The sequence below is a fragment of the Scyliorhinus canicula genome, chromosome 4, assembly GCF_902713615.1.
Source record: "Scyliorhinus canicula chromosome 4, sScyCan1.1, whole genome shotgun sequence".
Lineage (NCBI taxonomy): Eukaryota > Metazoa > Chordata > Chondrichthyes > Carcharhiniformes > Scyliorhinidae > Scyliorhinus > Scyliorhinus canicula.
In genome coordinates, this window is record NC_052149.1 from 43,527,394 (window position 1) to 43,548,074 (window position 20,681).

Consider the following 20,681-nt stretch of genomic DNA (forward strand, 5'->3'; position numbering starts at 1 on the left):
AACTAGGAATTTAACTTCACTTTTAGTAACTACCAATTTTGTGAAGAACAAATTGAAATTCTTGACCTATACTCTCGGGCATCCAGCTGAGAGACATTCAGGAGTCTCCTGAAATCTTTCGGTCAACAGACAGTAAGCAGACTCTTGCTCGATAAACCTGGTGCGCATTTGGATCAAAGGACTTAAACGCCACACGGTTCTCTCGTGCCCTCTTGCTAAAATTTCATGAGTATGAGATTTTTTTGAGAGGTTGGAACAGTCCTGCAATCATGAGAACCATGTTAACAGATGTTCTGAACTAATACAAAGGCACAATTTATAACCTGGGATTATGGTATGAAGTGACCGAAATAATAAATGGTACTTCCCCAATAGCTTCTGTTCTATGTTGTATAGAACCCACAGTACCCATGACCAGCAACACAGAGTTTCTTAGGCGGACAATCATAATTGTTTGCACGTGATCTCTGAAGGAGAAGATAAGCTACCCTTAGGCAGAAAGTGTAAAGGCATTTTCAGGCTTAACTGGGATCTTGTGCATTAAGTGAAATGTCTCAGCTTAAATTTAAGACGTGTCTTGTGCATTTCCTAACAATTACAAAAATTGTAACATGCATTTTTTTGGTAGGTGGACAAACTAGTTAAAGATTTTTATAAATTACCCCTTGATATCCGAATAAAATTTGGAATGTTTCACAAATATGTTGCCAACTTGTTTAACCTAGCCACATAAGGGTGTCATTTGCATTGCGTATTTTCCTACCATAAAAGGATCATTATTTGGCCATGTCTGGGGTGTACTTGCATCAGCCTCATGATGTGAAATCATCTTTTACAATCTATCAGCTTTGAACAGCAAAATAGAAATAAACCATCTTCAGGTACATTTATACTACAACTATGGCAGAAACCTTATCCTACTTCGGAGTCAGTTCACATCTTACTAACAAATTTGTATTACGTTTATTAGTGAGTGCAAACTAATTTGACACTGTTGCTTAAACATGACATTACAAAGTACAGTGACTTTTAGTCAGTTGGTAAATTTCACAATTAATTTGAATCAAGAATCCTGGTTTATGTTTAACGGTACAAATCTGTGACTAGGTGAACTGTAAAGCTACAACATTGAAATTAAACTGGTTTGCCTTATTTTACTCATGGTTATCATTATCTTAAACTGGTACCATGTCAGTACCACATTCTATGAAAAGTTATTTCCTTGAAAATTATTCAAGGGGAAAAAAATCTACCATATACCGCCAAAAACGAAGCAGCTCATCGATTTTTAAACAACATATATGTATGCACTTCAAGCTTTTGGAAGCACTGCTCGGCAATCCCATGTGAAAGATACTGTTGCATTTAATTGGATAAATTCTGATTAGGGTCAAGTTAATAGCCACAACAGAGATTCCATATTGACCCACCTGACTGAACACAGAAAATGGCCTTTTAATATGCAAAATATACAGACTGACAAAGTCACTTTGTCTTCGGATGAAGGATAAGAGGTCTCATCTGGTAATCTCCTTGGAATGAGTGAGGGAAGTTAACACTACATATACTGAAAAAAACAACTATAACTGACAGGTTTCAGTGAAAGGTCACACAGGTAAATGGCTAAGTGTATACCATTTGCCAGAGGTTTGTTTGCAAACAGCCCTCGATGGATACAATTAGCCACTGAACATTCAAATAGAAAAAGCTTCACAAGGCTTTCAATCACATCAAGTACAGTGCATTCCGGTTTGGTTATAAATGCATAAAAGGCAAGTTCAGTTCCAGGGGCTCAGGTAACAGAAAAACTGAGGAGAGCAAAGCTCAGTCTATGATCAACACATCAACTCTCTGAGACAGCATCATATTTACACAATGGATTCCCACCTACTTTAGATATATAATTGTATATTTATCACACATGCACACACTATGTGTTCACTACAAGATGTCTTAGATTCAGCAATCAAAGGCCTTCATGACCCCAGGACAACCAAAAGTGCTTTACAACCCATGAGGTACTTCTGAATTGTAGTCACTATTATAATTTAGGGGAAATACAATTTAATTTGCACATAATGGGCGGGATTCTCCCCTACCCGGCGTGACGGAGGGTGCCGGCGTAGGGGAGTGGCGCCAACCACTCAGGGGTCGCGCCTCCTCCAAAGGTGGGGAATTCTCCCCACCTTTGGGGGCCAGCCCCGCGCCGGAGCAGTTTGCACCGGTAGACTGGCGCAAACACCCGGCGCAGTCGGAAGCGGGGCTGGCCGAAAGGCTTTCGGCGGTCGGCGCATGCGCCGGCAGTGACGTCAGCGGCAGCTGGCCGCTGACCTCACTGCCGGCGCATGCGCGATGCGGGGTTCTCCTCCGCGTCCGCCATGGCGGAGGCCGTGGCGGCGCGGAAGGAGAAAGAGTGCCCCCACGGCACTGCCCCGCGGAGTGAGCGGGGGGCCCCGATCGCGGGCCAGGCCTCCGTGGGGGCACCCCCCCGGGTCCGATCGCCCCCCGCCCCCCCCAGGACCCCGGGGGCCCGCTCGCGCCGCTGAGTCCGCCGTTTCCGAGGTGGTGTACACCTCGGCGGCGGGAGAAGGCCTCCCAGCGGCGGGACTTCGGCCCATCCGGGCCGGAGATTTAAGTAGTTGTTAAAAAAAGAAATCCCGCCGGCGCCAGCTGTTTTCACAGGCTGCCGGCGGGATTTGCACAACGCCGGTTTTTTACCGGCGGGAGAATTAGGAGACCTGCGGGAGCGGAAATCACGCCGCTTCCCGCCAATTCTCCGACCCTGCGTGGGGTCGGAGAATCCCGCCCAATATGTTTCCACTACAAGCATGAGACAAACTGAATAATTATTTTTTTAGTAATGTTGGTTAAGGGGTAAATATTGACCTGGCACAGGTCAATATTGAACTCCCCATCTCTTCTTTAAATAGGATAACAGGATTGGCTCAGTGGTAACACTATCGATGCAGTCAGAGGGTCTTGTTCCACCACAGAGATATGGGATTGGGTTATATCCAGAGGCTGCGCTCCCCGCAACCCAGTCCCTCTTGGCTGCCTTGCCCCACTTTAATTTTTCAATTACCGGGCTCTAATTATTATGACACAAGACTTCCGCCCTTCTCCAGAAGTCAGTCCATCTTAATAGTGGTGCAGGCCAATCAGACATCGGCCGCGCCATGGATACCCTGCAATCTAGACAAGTCCAGAATCTCGCAGGTGAGGGCGTGGGGCACATGTTGACATGGCAGAGTGAAGGAAAACCATGGATGGGTTATCCAAATAATATCAAGGGAACAGAAAGGAAGACCTCCCTCCTCGAGTTAAATGATGGGCGCAGACCTCTCCCACTGCCTGAAAAATTTGAATGGTGGCTGGATGAGCCCTTATTGCCATTAATTGCCCACTTAAACTCAATTGGGTTATGGGCAGGGGACCCTGCAAGCACTTACCCCGCCGATTGTAAAATCATGGAAGGGCGGGAGGGTAGGCAGCGGACATTCCACCAATGGCACAGCACCCAATTTGATAAAAATGAGACCTGAACTACAGGGGTTTAATTACAAGGAGATATTACTCAAATTAGGCCTGTTGTCGCTAGAATTTAGACGGTTAAGGGGTCATCTGATCAAAGTATTCAAGATATTAACAGGGAAAGAAAGGGTACAGAAAGATAAACTACGTCCACTGTTTGGAGATTCTTAAACTAGGGGGTATACAAGTTAGGGGTAGACCGTTCAGAAGGGACGTTGGGAAGCACTTCTTCACGCAAAGGGTGGATTAGGAACTTCTCCCACAAACAGCAGATTAAGGGTTATGTGTCAAAGACAGTTATATGGAGTTAGGCCACAGATTAGCCATGATCTCATTGAATGGCATGACAGGCTCAAGGGACTGAATGGCCAACTTCTGTTCCTATGTTATGGCTCCACCCATCTCCTTTCCTACTCGTGGGTGACCCACAAAATCCAGCGTTGAGCAGATAATATAGGCTGACACTTCGGCACAGTAGTGAAGAAATGCTGCACTTTGTAAGTGACATCTTTCAACTGAAACAGGAATTCAAGACTCTCTCAGGTGGATTAGTTCTTTTACTGCTCTTCATTGGCCAAGTCATGGGAGTTCCATGTTATGTAATTTTGCCTTTCAAACACTGAACCAGATTTGTAATAAATATTCCAACAGTTACATCCATTTAACTATTTTCAATTGCCTTTTAACATTCCTGCACTCTTTACTTTTAATCTGAAAAATATACAAATACTGGGTCAAATGGTGTATAGTTTTTATCACATGAGACAACCTCATGGCTGTTATTACAATTGGGACTTGGTGTTGGGCGAGGGGTAGGGCAACGATCACTGGACAACAGTTTCTAGGTTCCCCAAGGGAACTGTGGACCAACTATGGCAAGATCACAAGCTGATTGATACTTCAAAAAAAAAGTAAAACAATAGTTTCATTATGTAAACAGTCATCAACAAGCTACTAATCAGAACTGGAGCACCAATATACAGGGATAGAGCTAGGGATTGGATCTAACTGAATCCCGGAGGGAATCCTGCCCATGCAATTTTAATTTTCCACCACTCCTCCTGCTTCAGAACATGCCAGGGTTTGGGAGTGACCTATAAATCTAAGAACACCACGAACAGATATGAAATGCACAGCTGAAACTTCTCGATGGACAATGCTCCTTGAAATGTTAGCCACGCAAACTCCTCAAAGTCAGTTGGCCATTGCTTTAATCAGTAATCAATACAAACAGAAATATTCAAAAAATCAACATGTAAAAGTATATTACGGAATGTGGAATTCTTTGTAACATTTAAATATTTGAAAGGAATCGAAATAACAAGGCTGGCAGTTTAAACTACAACTTTTATTCCACAAAAGGCAGAAACAGATCAATTCCACAGTAAAACTCTAACCCACCATCCAGTACAACAGGAATCACGCTATTTAAAAAGCACTACTCCACACTGCAGTCAAGTGAAGGTCTTAGGGTGTTCACAATTTTACCCAACCAATTCCACCGCAATACTTGTCTGCAAACAAAAGTAAGGGCAGATACACATTATAAGTATACAAACAGCACTTCCGGTGGCAGCCATGAGGTGGGCGGTGACGCACAGGGTGGCTCCCGCTTGGAGACTTGGTTTTTGATCCATTTTACCCAGTAAATAGGCATTGTGGTGGGAAGAAAGCTGAAATAATTGAAGCTCATGCAACGTGGGATCATACAGGATACAACACAAGGCCAAAAATGAATAAAGCCCCCACTCCAGATTCAGAGGACCCTCGTGGCCAAGTGAAAGAGAACGTGGCGGACCTCACCGCCTTGCCAGCACCCTCCCAACTGCCAACTGAGAAGCTCATGGAATTCATCATGGGAGAATTCCAGAACCACAGACCGGCGTTGCGGAAGACCTGTCTAATGGGATTGAAGTAGCAGTAGCTCTCCTTCGCGCGGCGATGGAAAGGGTGGAGTGGCAATTTGAGTTGCAGGGCGCGACGATTTGGGAGGTGGAGAAAGTGGACTCGGACCACAGTGACCGGATTGACTCTTTAGAGGCAGCAGTTATCAATGCTGGCGGAGGCCCAAAAAGTCTTGAAGGCCAGTGTGGACGACCAAGAGAAGTGGCGCAGGCGTCAGAACCTGAGGATGTCCAGGCTATCGGAGGGAATTGAAGGTCCGAATACCATTGAGTACATGGCGATGGCAAAGATGTTCAAGAAATTGGTCGGGGAGGGGGATCTTCAACCGGTCGCTGCGCCAGAAGCCGAGATCCGGGGATCCACCATCTACACAAGTATTTGGACAAGGAGCAAATTTTAAAGTGGGCGAAGGCCACGTGAGAATGTAGCTGGGAGGGGCACTCAAACTGAATTTATCAGGATATCGGGGCTGATTTGGATAAACAGAGGGGCAGAGGTCTGTTGCCCATCATGAATTTCAAATGGCGTGCCACAGTACTACCATCATTGTGGGATTTTGACATTCTCAACTGTAATGTTAGATCCACCAGCTACATCTGTAATCCCCTCATGATCCTCTCCATACTACCATAGGATAGTGGAGAGTAGCTCTCTATTTTCAGAGCGTTCACTCTTATTTAGAGAATCCATTAGTCTCAAGGGATATCTACACAAACAAACTGAAATACTCTTTGTGGTTAATTAGGAAACCTGTTATTGATGTGAACCCAAAGGAATGACAAGATGCAGACAGGATCTTGTCTATCGACATATTTATAGATGGCAAGAAGGTTACCCCTCGTCAACCTCACAACCCATGACAGTCACAAGATGTAATCAGTGCGAGTCAAACTGTGAAAATGGTTAGAAAATGCTAAAAAGGCCGTGAAGATTGATCAGTCTGAAAATTATCTGCAGCCAAGATGGCAGCTAGGTGCCCTGACATCAGAACTCAACCACTGCCATTCTGATCAGATGCTAAGATTTCTGTGACATTAGCTGGCAATAATCAAGTCAGGTAATGCTAAACCTAAGAAAGTGAAGCTCAGCATATACGTATATCATTCTGAGGCTGCAGCACACATACATCAGCAGATTTCCACTTATTTCAGATACATAATTAAGTATTTTTTTCCATGTGAAGCTTTGCTTCACAGAATTGCTACAACACAGAAGGCCATTCAGACTGCGCTCACACTATGAATGGTCAATTCACCTAGTGCCATTCCCTGCCTTCTCCCAGTAACCTTGCATACTCTTCCTTTTCAGATAATAATCCAATTCCCTCTTGAACTTGTCTCGATTGAACTCGCCTCCACTATATCCTCAGGCAGTGGATTCCAGATCTTAACTACTTGCTTTGTGAAAAAATGTATCCGAATGTCTCCATTGCTTAGTTTGCTAATTACCGTAAATCTGTGCCCTCTGGGGCAGTACAGCGGCGCAATTGTTAGCACTGTTGTCTCACGATGCCAAAGACCCAGATTCGATCCCAGCCCACTGTCTATGGTGGAATTTGCACATTCTCCTCGTGTCTGCATGGGTCTCACCCCCACAACCCAAAAAGGCCTGCAGGGTAGGTGAATTGGCTACATAAATTACCCCTTAATTGGAAAAAAAGAATAGAGTACTCTAAAAATTTATTTTTAAAAATCTGTGCCCTCTCATTCTCGATTCTTCCATCAATAGTATCAGTTTTATAATATAATAATTTTTATTGTCACAAGTAAGCTTACATTAACACTTCAATGAAATTACTGTGAAAAACCCCTAGTCGCCATATTCCGGCATCTGTTCAGGTCCACGGAGGGAGAATTCAGAATTACCTAACAGTGCATATTTCGGGATTTGTGGGAGGAAACCGGAGCACCCGGACGGAAGAAATCCATGCAGACACAGGGAGAACGTGCAGACTCTGCACAGACAGTGACCCAAGCCAGGAATTGAACCTGGGATCCTGGTACTGTACTGTGAAGCAACAGTGCTAACCACTGTGCTACCCATGCCGCCCCCTACCTACTCTGTTCACAACCCTCAGGATTTATGGATTTCTCTGTCAAAGCTCTCAACCTTCTCTTCTCCAAGGAGAATAGTCCCAATTTCTCCAATCTATCCATGTAATTGAAGTTCCTCATCCTGGAACCATTCTTGTGATTTTGTTTCTTGCACTCTCTCCAATGCCTTCACATCTTTCCTAAAGTCCAACAACCAGAACTGGATGCAATACTCCAGTTGAGGCCAAACCAGTGTTTTACACAAGTTTAACAAAACACCTTGCTCTGTACTCTCTGCCCTATCAATAAAGTCTGGAATACTTGTCCCCTATATTGTATTGTCTTTCCATCACTTCACACTTCTCTGCATTGAATTTAATCTGCCACTTGTCCTTTTGAAGTTCACAATGCTTCCAAATTTTGTCTCTGCCACCAACTTTGAAATTGTGGCCTGTGCACCAAAGTTTAAAGTAAGTAAGTAAACTCGCCATAGTCCCAGATGACCATTGCTGACAGGGAGCGATGGTGGTGATTTAACCCGAGGATCACCATACCTCGGGTGATGTGCAAGGTTGAGAAGGCGGGGCTTTCATAAATAACCTCAGCCGCTACGGGAATTGAACCTGTGCTGTTGGCCTCACTCTGCATCACAAACCAGCTGTCCAGCCAACTAAGCGAAACCAAAGTCTACATCCAGATCATTGATTATATATATCAGTACGAGATAAGATCCCAACACTAACCCCTAGGAAACTTCCTCTCCCTTTCCCTAGAGAACATTTGCCTTGTGCTCAACACTTCTCCAGAGCAACACCACACTGTGAAGTCCTGAGGAACAAAGGGACCTTGGTGTGTTTGTAAATAGATCTCTAAAGGCAGAAGAGCAGGTTAATATATATGCCCCCTGTATTATGGACCCCTCAACCAAGGGAAATTGGACCTTTTTCCACTCAATGGTGAAAAGTGAAAAGGCATATGGGACACTTGCCTTTGTCAATCGTGGCATAGATTACAAAAGCAAGGAAGTCATGTTGGAGTTATATAGAACATTAGTGAGGCCACAGCTGGTGTACTGCGTGCAGTTCGGTTAATCACATTATAGGAAGGATGCGATTGCACTGGAGAGGGTGCAGAGGCGATGTTGTCTGGGATGAAATATGGAAGTTATGAAGAGAAGTTGGATAAGCTTGGGTTGTTTTCGCTGGAGCAAAGAAGACTGAGGGGCGACCTGATCAAATGTACAAGATTATGACAGGCATGGACAGGGTGACAGGGAACAGCTGTTCCTCTTAGTTGAAGGGTCAGTTACGAGGGGACACAAGTTCAAGGTATGGGGTGGGAGGTTCAGGGGGGATTGGAGGAAAAACGTTTTTACGCAGAGGATGGTGCCAATCTGGAATGCACTGCCAGGGAGGGTGGTAGAGACGGGTTGCCTCACATCCTTTAAAATGTACCTGGATGAGCACTTGGCATGTCTTAATATTCGAGGCTATGGGCGATGTGCTGGCAAATGGGATTAGGATTGGCAGATCAGGTGCCTTTCATGCGCGGTGCAGACTCGATGGGTCGAAGGGCCTTTTCTTGCACTATATTTTTCAGTGATTCTGTGAATAGGCCAGCAGCCAAAACAACTGTCAGCTTTGGTTCACTGACAGCATCGCTGATTCTTGCTCAAATAATTAAGCATAAGGGCAGCACGGTGGCCTAGTGGTTAGCACAACCGCCTCACGGCGCTGAGGTCCCAGGTTCGATCCCGGCTCTGGGTCACTGTCCGTGTGGAGTTTGCACATTCTCCCCGTGTCTGCGTGGGTTTCGCCCCCACAACCCAAAAATGTGCAGAGTAGGTGGATTGGCCACGCTAAATTGCCCCCTTAATTGGAAAAAATAATTGGGTAATCTAAATTAAAAAAAAAAAAAAAAAATAACTCTTTAAAAAAAAAATAATTAAGCATATAATAGAGGCTGAACTTCAGTGCAGTGCTGCAGGAGCGCGGCACTGCTGGAGGTGCAATATTTTCAATTAAGCAGAGCCCCTGGCTGCTCCCTCTGATGGATTCAAAAGATTCCACTACACTTCTTGAATTGGAACAGTGGAGTTGCCTAATTGTCCTCCCAACAGTAACCACTAAAACAATTTGCTGTTGATGGTTCCTTGGCTGCTCTGTTTCACTACACTGCAGCTCTGACCAATCTTCTAAAGTGCTTCATTGGTTGTGACAAGCAAGGGAAGATGCTATATAAATATAAGGTATATTCAATATGTTGTGGCACTAAATGGACAGAGATCCAAACAGGTTGGATGGATATTAGCTTTAGTCCTAAAATGTTTGGAGGTTTATTATTATAAAATAGCATACAGTAAAGTTGGATCCTCATCCATGGTATTAGTATCTTAAAAGTGGATTAATCAAAGACAGTCAGCACGGATTTGGTAAGGGGAGGTCATGTCTGACTAACATCATTTTTTTTGAGGGGATAACAAGGATCGATGAGTGTAGTGCATTTGGCGTCCTCTTTATGGATCTAAGCAAGGCTTTGACACAGTCCCACGTGGCAGGTTGTACATGGAAGTAGAAACCTATGGGATCCAAGGTAAAGTGACAAGTTGGGTCCAAAGTTGGCTCAGAGGCAGGGTAATTGTTGATGGGTATTTTGTGACTAGAAGTCTCTTTCCTGTGGGGTTCCACAGGGTTTAGTTCTAGATCCCTTATTTTTTTGTGGCATATATCCAAGTTTTGGACTTGAATGTAGTGGTTGTAATTGAGATGTTTGTAGATGATTCGGAAATTGGCTCTGTGGTTGATAATGAAGAAGAAAGCTAGAGTCTGCGGGAAGCTATCAATGAACCAATCAGGTGGGAAGAAGAGTGGCAAATGGAGCTCAATCTAATGAAGCATGAGGGAATCCACTTTGAGAAGGCTAACAAAATAAGGAATACACAAAAAATGGCAAGACTCTGAGAAGTTTGAAAGAATGGAGGGACCTTGATTGCATTTTCACAGATCCCTGAAGATGGTTAGACAGGTAGATAAGAGGTCAAGAAAGCATATGAGATACTGGCTTTTATTAGCCATGGCGCAGAATATATAATCTGGGAGATTACGCTACAACTGCAAAAAACATTAGTTAAGCTACAGCTGGAGGGGGCGGCGCAGTGGCACAGTGGTTAGCACTGCTGCCCACGGCATTGAGGACTCTTTCGATTCCTGCCCCGGGTCACCGTCTGTGTGGAGTTTGCACATTCTCCTGGTGCCTGCATGGGTTTCACTCAAAGATGTGCAGGTTAGGTGCATTAGCCATACTAAACTGTCCCTTAATTGGAAAAAAATAATTGGGTACTCTAAATGTATTAAAGAAAAACTACAGATGAAGTACTACATGTAGTTCTGGTCACTGCACTATAGAAAAGGTGTGATCTTACTGGGGAGGGTACTGAGATTTATGAGGATGTTGCCTGGATTGGAGAATTTTAGATCTGAGGAAAGATTGAATAGCTTGGGATTGTTCCTTTCGCTGAGAGGAGGCCTAAATGAAGTGCATAAAATTATGAGGGATCTAGATTGAGTGGAAAGTCCAATTTCCCTTGGTTGAGGGGTCCATAATACAATGGGGATAGATTTTGGGTAAGAATAGGATATTTAGAGGGATGTTCTTTTATCAAAGGGTCTGGAGCTCACTGCCTAAAGTATGATAGAGGCAGAAATCCTCATAGCATTAAAAAAGGACTGGAATGGAAGTACCATAAACTTAGGCTATAGACCAAGGGCTGGAAGTGGAATGATGCTAGTTGATTACTTGTCAGACACCGCTGACACAATGGGCCAAAAGGCCTCCTTCCGTACTATAAATTTCCAAGATTTCAAATATGGAGTCCACAATCGGTGGCTGTTAAGTCAGTCTCTCCCATTTTTGGGATACCAATGCCCCATTCCTATCAGGTGAAGGGCCTGAAAATATCCCTCAAGGTAATCCACAATGCATTATTCTACTGTAGGTGTAAATATGCCCTATAGAAGCTTACTAAACTGACCTGATGTTAAATTGGTTAAGTTCACTAAAGGAGTATCTGCTATTGGAGCTGGAGATCAGATGCCCCATCTGACTTGTGCGGTGAATTTTATGGGTCGGTCTGCAGAAGGTGTGGCTTTGTTTTCTGATTTTTGTTCTTTGTGCATTGCAGTGATGACCAAGAGGTTTATCTGGAATGCATCCATTTACATTTCCTTAAATCTAGGCCGAATGTGATTTTCATGACAGGAAGTGCACAAACCTGTACCAGTTTCATTATTATCGAGATTATTTGATGCAAGAGAGAAAGAGATGGGTATCACCATCCAAGGACATATGAACTGTTAATAGTACAGCGGGACATCAATCAGCTTCAATTACCATAGATGCCTTTAGTACGCCAGCAATCATCAGATCCTGTAACTTATTCTGACAGTGGAGGGGAAGGCTTGAGTGAAAATAAAAATCTGGGCATCTGAGTGAAATCCTGATATCTACTCAGCCAACTACTTAGATTCAACAACTTGACAAGACATTCTTTACATTAAAAAACACACTTCATCCAACAGTGACGGCTACCATCCATGGTACACAAGGTATAGTCGACCCTTCCCCCACATATGCCAGACTTGTTTTGCAGTAGGGTTTATACTTTGAAGAATGATGTTTTCCAGGATCTAATGAATACAAAGTAAGCATGTGGGTGCACAAAGGAGTTTTCCTGTTTTAAGTGAAAACTATCTTGGAACTAAAATACATTTAGATAATTCTCTTTCATATTACACAATGGATATCAGAGCAACACAATTTTCCAGCAACCAGTGATCCTGAATAATGTTATTGCGTTGTTTTCGGTGACTGCTTCATCAAACTATAACAGTGCAACAGCACTTCAGCTTAAATCAAATAACTCAACAGCATAAGTCTGCCATTAGCCAAAACAATCAACAAGGGCAGAAAATACAATAAACTGAAGTAAACACAGAAAATGCTGGAAACACTCAACAAGTCAGGAAGCATCTGTAGAGAGAGGAAGGTTAGTATTTTAGACTGATAACCCTTCATGAGAGATAAACCTTACCCTCCGCTCCTCTCTCTGAAGATGCCACCTGATCTGCGGCGTGCTTCCTGCATTTGCTGCTTTTTATTCAGATTTTCAGCAACTAATGTATTTTGCTTTTTATTCAATACACTTACTGGCCAGAGACCTTTCAATGATGCAACACATCTCATGTTAAAATGAGATGGATGGACCATTCCTGCTTCATCAACTGTCCTCTTGATTATGTTATAACATACCTCATAACAGCCTTCAGCCACTGTGTTAGCATATTAAGTAATCATTCCAGGGCATTTTCTATTTTTCAAACCATATTGTTTTAATCTTATCTGGGGATATTCTTCTTGATCTAGTTCATTTTAATGTTACCACGTCCTGTCAAAATTCCTTTAAAAATGCAGTCAATTGACCTACAACAACACTCATGCTGTGAGATTAATTGCAGAGCATGACTGAAAATGTTTGAGAAAATAGCACATTTCTATATATTGTTATGTGATTTATAGTTAAAAACAGCTGAACTTAATACCTGCAATATACAGATTCTGAGCTTCCGTTCAAAGGCTGTTTAATGCTAATTTTGCTAATGACGATTGCTATTTTTAGACTAAACACCAAAGTGGGCCGGTTTAGCACAGTGAGCTAAACAGCTGGCTTGTAATGTCAGTGCCAGCCAGCAGCGCGGGTTCAATTCCCGTACCAGCCTCCCCAAACAGGCGCCGGAATGTGACGACTTGGGGCTTTTCAGAGTAACTTCATTGAAGCCTACTTGTGACAATAAGCCATTATATAAAAGTAGAAATTATGGGCATAAATGCACCATTTAAAACATTTCCATCATGAAATATGGAGTTACTTTTTGCAAATCCTCTAGTACCCAAAATTAACCCTTCTGCCAAGTGCAGCTTTAATGACCGTCCACCTCCGACAGCAAGTTTAAAAGTTTGGGGGGGAGGGGTTGCATTTATCAGGCTGGAATGTGGGGACCCCACCACCACCTCTCTTCAGTTCCAAAGCAGTTGTACTGGACTCGAAACATGAATTCTGTTTTTCTCCCCACAAAAGCGGCCACACCTGCTGAGATTTTCCAGAACTCCTGTTTTATTTCAAGCCTTCTCACCTCCAGCTGTTTAAATCCAGGGCAGAAAGGTCTGTGGGTGCCTTTGACAACTGGATGCTAATATGGCCAATATATACATAAGAATATAAGAACTAGGAGCAGGAGTAGGCCATCTGGCCCCTCGAGCCTGCTCCACCAGTCAATGAGATCACGGCTGATCTTTTGTGGACTCAGCTCCACTTTCCGGCCCGAACACCATAACCCTGAATCCCTTTATTCTTCAAAAAACTATCTATCTTTATCTTAAAAACATTTAATGAAGGAGCCTCTACTGCTTCACTGGGCAAGGAATTCCATAGATTCACAACCCTTTGGGTGAAGAAGTTCCTCCTAAACTCAGTCCTAAATCTACTTCCCCTTATTTTGAGGCTATGCCCCCTAGTTCTGCTTTCACCCGCCAGTGGAAATAACCTGCCCATATCTATCCTATCTATTCCCTTCATAATTGTGTATGTTTCTATAAGATCTCCCCTCATCCTTCTAAATTCCAACGAGTACAGTCCCAGTCTACTCAACCTCTCCTCGTAATCCAACCCCTTCAGCTCTGGGATTAAGCTAGTGAATCTCCTCTGCACACCCTCCAGTGCCAGTACGTCCTTTCTCAAGTAAGGAGACCAAAACTGAACACAATACTCCAGTTGTGGCCTCACTAACACCTTATACAATTGCAGCATAACCTCCCTAGTCTTAAACTCCATCCCTCTAGCAATGAAGGACAAAATTCCATTCGCCTTCTTAATCACCTGGTGCACTTGTAAACTAACTTTTTGCGACTCATGCACTAGCACACCCAGGTCTCTCTGCACAGCAGCATGCTTTAATATTTTATCATTTAAATAATAATCCCATTTGCTGTTATTCCTACCAAAATGGATAACCTCACATTTGTCAACATTGTATTCCATCTGCAAGACCCTAGCCCATTCACTTAACCCAAATCCCTCTGCAGACTTCCAGTATCCTCTGCACTTTTCGCTTTACCACTCATCTTAGTGTCATCTGCAAACTTGGACACATTGTCCTTGGTCCCGAACTCCAAATCATCTATGTAAATTGTGAACAATTGTGGGCCCAACAATTTATAGCTTTTTTAGTAGCTTTCTGAGGGACACCACTAGCTACTGATTGCCAACCAGAGAAACACCCATTAATCCCCACTCTTTGCTTTCTATTAATTAACCAATCCTCTATCCATGCTACTACTTTACCCTTAATGCCATGCATCTTTATCTTATGCAGCAACCTTTTGTGTGGCACCTTGTCAAAGGCTTTCTGGAAATCCAGATATACCCATCCATTGGCTCCCCGTTATCTACTGCACTGGTAATGTCCTCAACGACCTGCCCTTTATGAACCCATGCTGCATCTGTCCAATGGGACAATTTCTATCCAGATGCCTCGCTATTTCTTCCTTGATGATAGATTCCAGCATCGTCCCTACTAGTGAAGTTAAGCTCACTAGCCTATAATTACCCGCTCTCTGCCTACCTCCTTTTTTAAACAGTGGTGTCATGTTTGCTCATTTCCAATCCACCGTGAATTTTGGTAAATTATCACTAGTGCATTTGCAATTTCCCTAGCCATCTCTTAGCACTCTGGGATGCGTTCCATCAGGGCCAGGAGACGTCTACCTTTAGCCCCATTAGCTTGCCCATCACTACCTCCTTAGTGATAACAATCCTCTCAAGGTCCTCACCTGTCATCGCCTCATTTCTATCAGTCACTGGCATGTTATTTGTGTCTTCCACTGTGAAGACCGACCCAAAAAACCTGTTCAGTTCCTCAGCCATTTCCTCTTCTCCCATTATTAAAACTTCCTTCTCATCCTCTAAAGGACCAATATTTACCGTAGTCACTCGTTTTTGTTTTATATATTTGTAGAAACTTTTACTATCTGTTTTTATATTCTGAGCAAGTTTACTCTCATAATCTATCTTACTCTTCTTTATAGCTTTTTCAGTAGCTTTCTGTTGCCCCCTAAAGATTTCCCAGTCCTCTAGTCTTCCACCAATCTTTGCCACTTTGTATGCTTTTTTCTTCAATTTGATACTCTCCCTTATTTCCTTAGATATCCACGGTCGATTTTCCCTCTTTCTACCGTCCTTCCTTTTTGTTGGTATAAACCTTTGCTGAGCACTGTGAAAATACGCTTGGAAGGTTCTCCACTGTTCCTCAACTGTTCCACCATAAAGTCTTTGCTCCAAGTCTACTTTAGCTAGTTCTTCTCTCATCCCATTGTAATCGCCTTTGTTTAGGCACAAAACACTAGTATTTGATTTTACCTTCTCACCCGCCATCTGTATTTTAAATTCCACCATATTGTGATCGTTCCTTCCGAAAGGATCCCTAACTATGAGATCATGAATCAATCCTGTCTCATTACACAGGACAAGATCTAGGACCGCTTGTTCCCTCGTAGGTTCCATTACATACTGTTCTAGGAAACTATCGCGGATACATTCTATAAACTCCTCCTCAAGGTTGCCTTGACCGACCTGGTTAAACCAATCGACATGTACATTAAAATCCCCCATGATAACTGCTGCACCATTTCTACATGCATCAGTTATTTCTTTGTTTATTGCCTGCCCTACCATAACGTTACTATTTGGTGGCCTATAGACTACTCCTATCAGTGACTTTTTCGCCTTACTCTTCCTGATTTCCACCCAAATGGATTCAACCTTATCCTCCATAGCACCGATGTCATCCATTACTATTGCCCGGATGTCATCCTTAAATAACAGAGCTACACCACCTCCCTTACCATCCACTCTGTCCTTCCGAATAGTTTGATACCCTCGGATATTTAACTCCCAGTCGTGACCATCCTTTAACCATGTTTCAGTAATGGCCACTAAATAGTCATTCACGATGATTTGCGCCATCAACTAGAACATAGAACACAGAACACTACAGCGCAGTACGGGCCCTTCGGCCCTCGATGTTGCGCCGACCTGTGAAACCATCTGAAGCCTATCTGACCTACACTATTCCATTTTCATCCATATGTCTATCCAGTGACCACTTAAATGCCCTTAAAGTTGGCGAGTCTACTACTATTGCAGGCAGGGCGTTCCACACCCCTACTACTCTCTGAGTAAAGAAACTGCCTCTGACATCTGTCCTATATCTATCACCCCTCAATTTAAAGCTATGTCCCCTCGTGTTGGTCATCACCATCCGAGGAAAAAGACTCTTACTATCCACCCTATCTAACCCTCTGACTATCTTATATGTCTCTATTAAGTCACCTCTCAGTCTTCTCCTCTCTAACGAAAACAACCTCAATTCCCTGAGCCTTTCCTCGTAAGACCTTCCCTCCATACCAGGCAACATCCTAGTAAATCTCCTCTGAACCCTTTCCAAAGCTTCCACATCCTTCCTATAATGTGGTGACCAGAACTGCACACAGTACTCCAGGTGTGGCCGCACCAGAGTTATGTACAGCTGCAGCATGACCTTGTGGTTCCGAAACTCAATCCCCCTGCTTATAAAGGTTGGCACACCATATGCCTTCTTAACAGCCCTATTAACCTGGGTGGCAACTTTCAGGGATTTATGTACCTGGATGCCGAGATCTCTCTGTTCATCTACACTACCAAGAATCTTGCCATTGGCCCAGTACTCTGCATTCCTGTTACTCCTTCCAAAGTGAACCACCTCACACTTTTCCGCATTAAACTCCATCTGCCACCTCTCAGCCCAGCTCTGCAGCTTATCTATGTCCCTCTGTATCCTATAACATCCTTCAGCACTATCCACAACTCCACCGACCTTCGTGTCATCTGCAAATTTACTAACCCATCCTTCTACACCCTCTTCCAGGTCATTTATAAAAATGACAAACAGCAGTGGCCCCAAAACAGATCCTTACGGTACACCACTAGTAACTGAACTCCAGGATGAACATTTGCCATCAACCACCACCCTCTGTCTTCTTTCAGCTAGCCAATTACTGATCCAAACCGCTAAATCACCTTCAATTCCATACTTCCTTATTTTCTGCAATAGCCTACCGTGGGGAACCTTATCAAACGCCTTACTGAAATCCATATACACCACATCAACAGCTTTACCCTGATCCACCTGTTTGGTCACCTTCTCAAAAAACTCAATAAGGTTTGTGAGACATGACCTACCCTTCACAAAACCGTGTTGAGTATCGCTAATCAACTTGTTCTTTTCAAGATGATTATAAACCCTATCTCTTATAACCTTTTCCAACATTTTACCCACAACCGAAGTAAGGCTCACAGGTCTATAATTACCAGGGTTGTCTCTACTCCCCTTCTTGAACAAGGGGACAACATTTGCTATCCTCCAGTCTTCCGGCACTATTCCTGTCGACAAAGACATTTACTTTATTCCGAATACAACGTGCATTCAGGTAAAGTACACTTATGTTGGTTTTTTTACCTGTTTTGAATCTTAACATCTGTGAATCTTAACATATGTGGACAATAAATGCTCACTGAAGTGCCTCATCCCATGGTCGCAGTTGTTCAAACAAGGCAGGGGAGTCGTCATGCGGGAAACCCAAAAAGCAACCCGTTTCAAGTTAGCTTCCAGGCTTCCACTTGGTGCATGATCGAGAGACCCACCTCCAGGAAGGGGAGCGGTCTCCTCAGCACCTTCACTCACCTTTGACCAGGGGTTTCTCCTTGATCCTGGGCCTCTAGTCAGTGCATTACGTGCAGCTGTCACCACTCCTCGTGGTGCTGATGGCAATGGAAAGCTGACGGCCTCTGATTCGTCTCTGATTTATGTCCCAGGATCCATAATCCAGGGGAAGGCCTGATGGTGCCTTAGGGACACTTAATACTGGCAGACCCTCCGAACAGGAGGTGATATGGGGCTCCCACTAGTTCTCCAGCTGGAACTGTGAGAGCCCCATCGCAACCATTAAATTCTGCTCTACAAATCAATGCAAAGACTATCTTTCACTATTGAGATCCATATGGGTAGCTTCAGTACCAGGACGATCCATTTTCTGAGAAGGTTCCCCTTCTCTCCCTCTATCTTACGCTCTTCCAAGGATTGAACTGTTGAGTGACAGCAAGTTCCCACATCAGCTTACACTTCCCTATACTACACAACCGTTCGAGTAATACAGGCCATCTAAGTAATATGGGTACACTACTTGCAAACCGACTGCTGTGATGAACTCATGAAGGACCACGTATAAAATTGCAAGTACACTTCTTCTACTCCACAGCAATTTGAACCATAGAACACCTGCAGTGCAGAAGGAGGCCTTTAGCCCATTGGGTCTACGCCAACCCTCTGAAAGAGCACCCTACCTAGGCCCACTCCCCCATCCCATCCCTGTAACATAACCCCACCTAACCTGCACATCTTTGGGCTGTGGAAGGAAACCACAGCACCTGCAGGAAACCCACTCAGACACGGGGAGAACGTGCAAACTCCACACAGTCAGTCACCCAAGGCCAGAATTGAACCCAAGTCCCTGATGGTATGAGGCAGCAGTGCTAACCACTGTTCCACCATGCCGACCAATATATGTAGAATGCTTCCTGCAGAGGCTTTTGGAAATTTCCTGCAACCCTTTTAGTTCTCAGCCTTTTATGTACAGAATGCTGCAATTCTGTTTCATTGGTCGAGCAGTGAGATAGCTTGATTTTTACGGGGGAGGGCTTACGATTGGAGAGGATTAAAGATAATAATGGAAATACATATATTAAATAAGACAGACAGACTGAATTATCGTCAATAGCCAACTACAGACTACTGCAGGTGGAACGTGCAGTTTAATTATTAATAATCATTCAATATGGACATCAACTACATGAAAGCCTCTTGTAGAATCCTGTACATCATAGCAGACTCTGTAAATTAGAGCTGTTTACAACTAAGTGTCACCCAAATGGGCCAATCTATCATTTTTTTACTCTTTCTCCATAACCAAAGCTGCTTTTGCTGTTTGTCAGTGGAGTAAATATAGACAGATTTACAGCACAAGAAAGGCCATTCAGCCCATCGTGTCGAGTAACCGACATTACTCTAACTGGCAGGAAGATTTTGCTTTTCATGTGGCTTTCCTTTTCCTTTCATTTCCTCTTCACCTTCAATTCTCAGTAACAATCATAACAGGTCCAGTGGGTTGCACTATTGGCAACCCACCCACTTCAACGCTCAAACACTTGACAGGAAAAATTAAAGACAAATGTATATAAACGACTCATGTTTCTTCTAAGTATCAAAAACATTTCAATAGCTCCAACTTGGTTTCCAGTTTATGTTGCTGCTTCAACCTCTCAATTAATTTACTGTTTTCTGTTCACATTTAACCACAATATTCAATATAAGAAATTTACCATCTGGACAGAAATAGTAAATAAAACAAGATAGAAAACTATCTTTCAGGTTTTTCATTGCACACATGGGTTAGTGGCCATAAAGAATGGAGGCTAGTAAAAAAAAAAAATCATAGCAATTAAACCATAACGGCACGGTTGGCGGAGAGGGCCACTGACTCGTGTCACGCCAGGGCAACGGGGGGGGGGGGGGGGGGGGGGGGGGCAACACTGCGAGTCATGAAGGGAGAGGAGGAACAGGTGCCAACTCAGGTCGAGAGGGACTGGGAGCGGGTGACGATCCAAGTCGTGACAGAGGCCTGGAGCAGGTATCAATCTCTTCAGCGGGTACCAATGCAAGTGTGACAGGGCAGGAGCAGGGGAGGAGCAGGCACAGACTTCGAATTATGAAGTGTTCCGAGCACAGGCTTGGACTTTAAAATTCTAGGGCTGGTCATTCTGCCCAGAGTGAATGGTGCATGCGGTCTCAGTACCAATTATAGGAGGTACATCAGTAAAGGTACAAAAGAGACTGTGTTGCTGTGAGTGATTATAAAGCAGTGACCCAGTCAACAGGCTCATATACCAGAACAGCAAAGCCCAACAAGTTTATAACTGTTTTCCTAACTCTCAGAAGATCTCACTGATATCATTCCATAATAGCCAAGGTGTTGTTTTGGCAATTTTGAAGTATACACTGCATGTTT

At 43.7% G+C, this 20,681-nt stretch overlaps 1 protein-coding gene across 8 annotated transcripts in view; it reads right to left on the reverse strand.

The window, feature by feature from the left end:
* The window catches only part of rnf220a (ring finger protein 220a), a 554,594-nt gene that overhangs the window by 133,216 nt on the left and 400,697 nt on the right, over window positions 1–20,681 (reverse strand). The window lies entirely within an intron of this gene.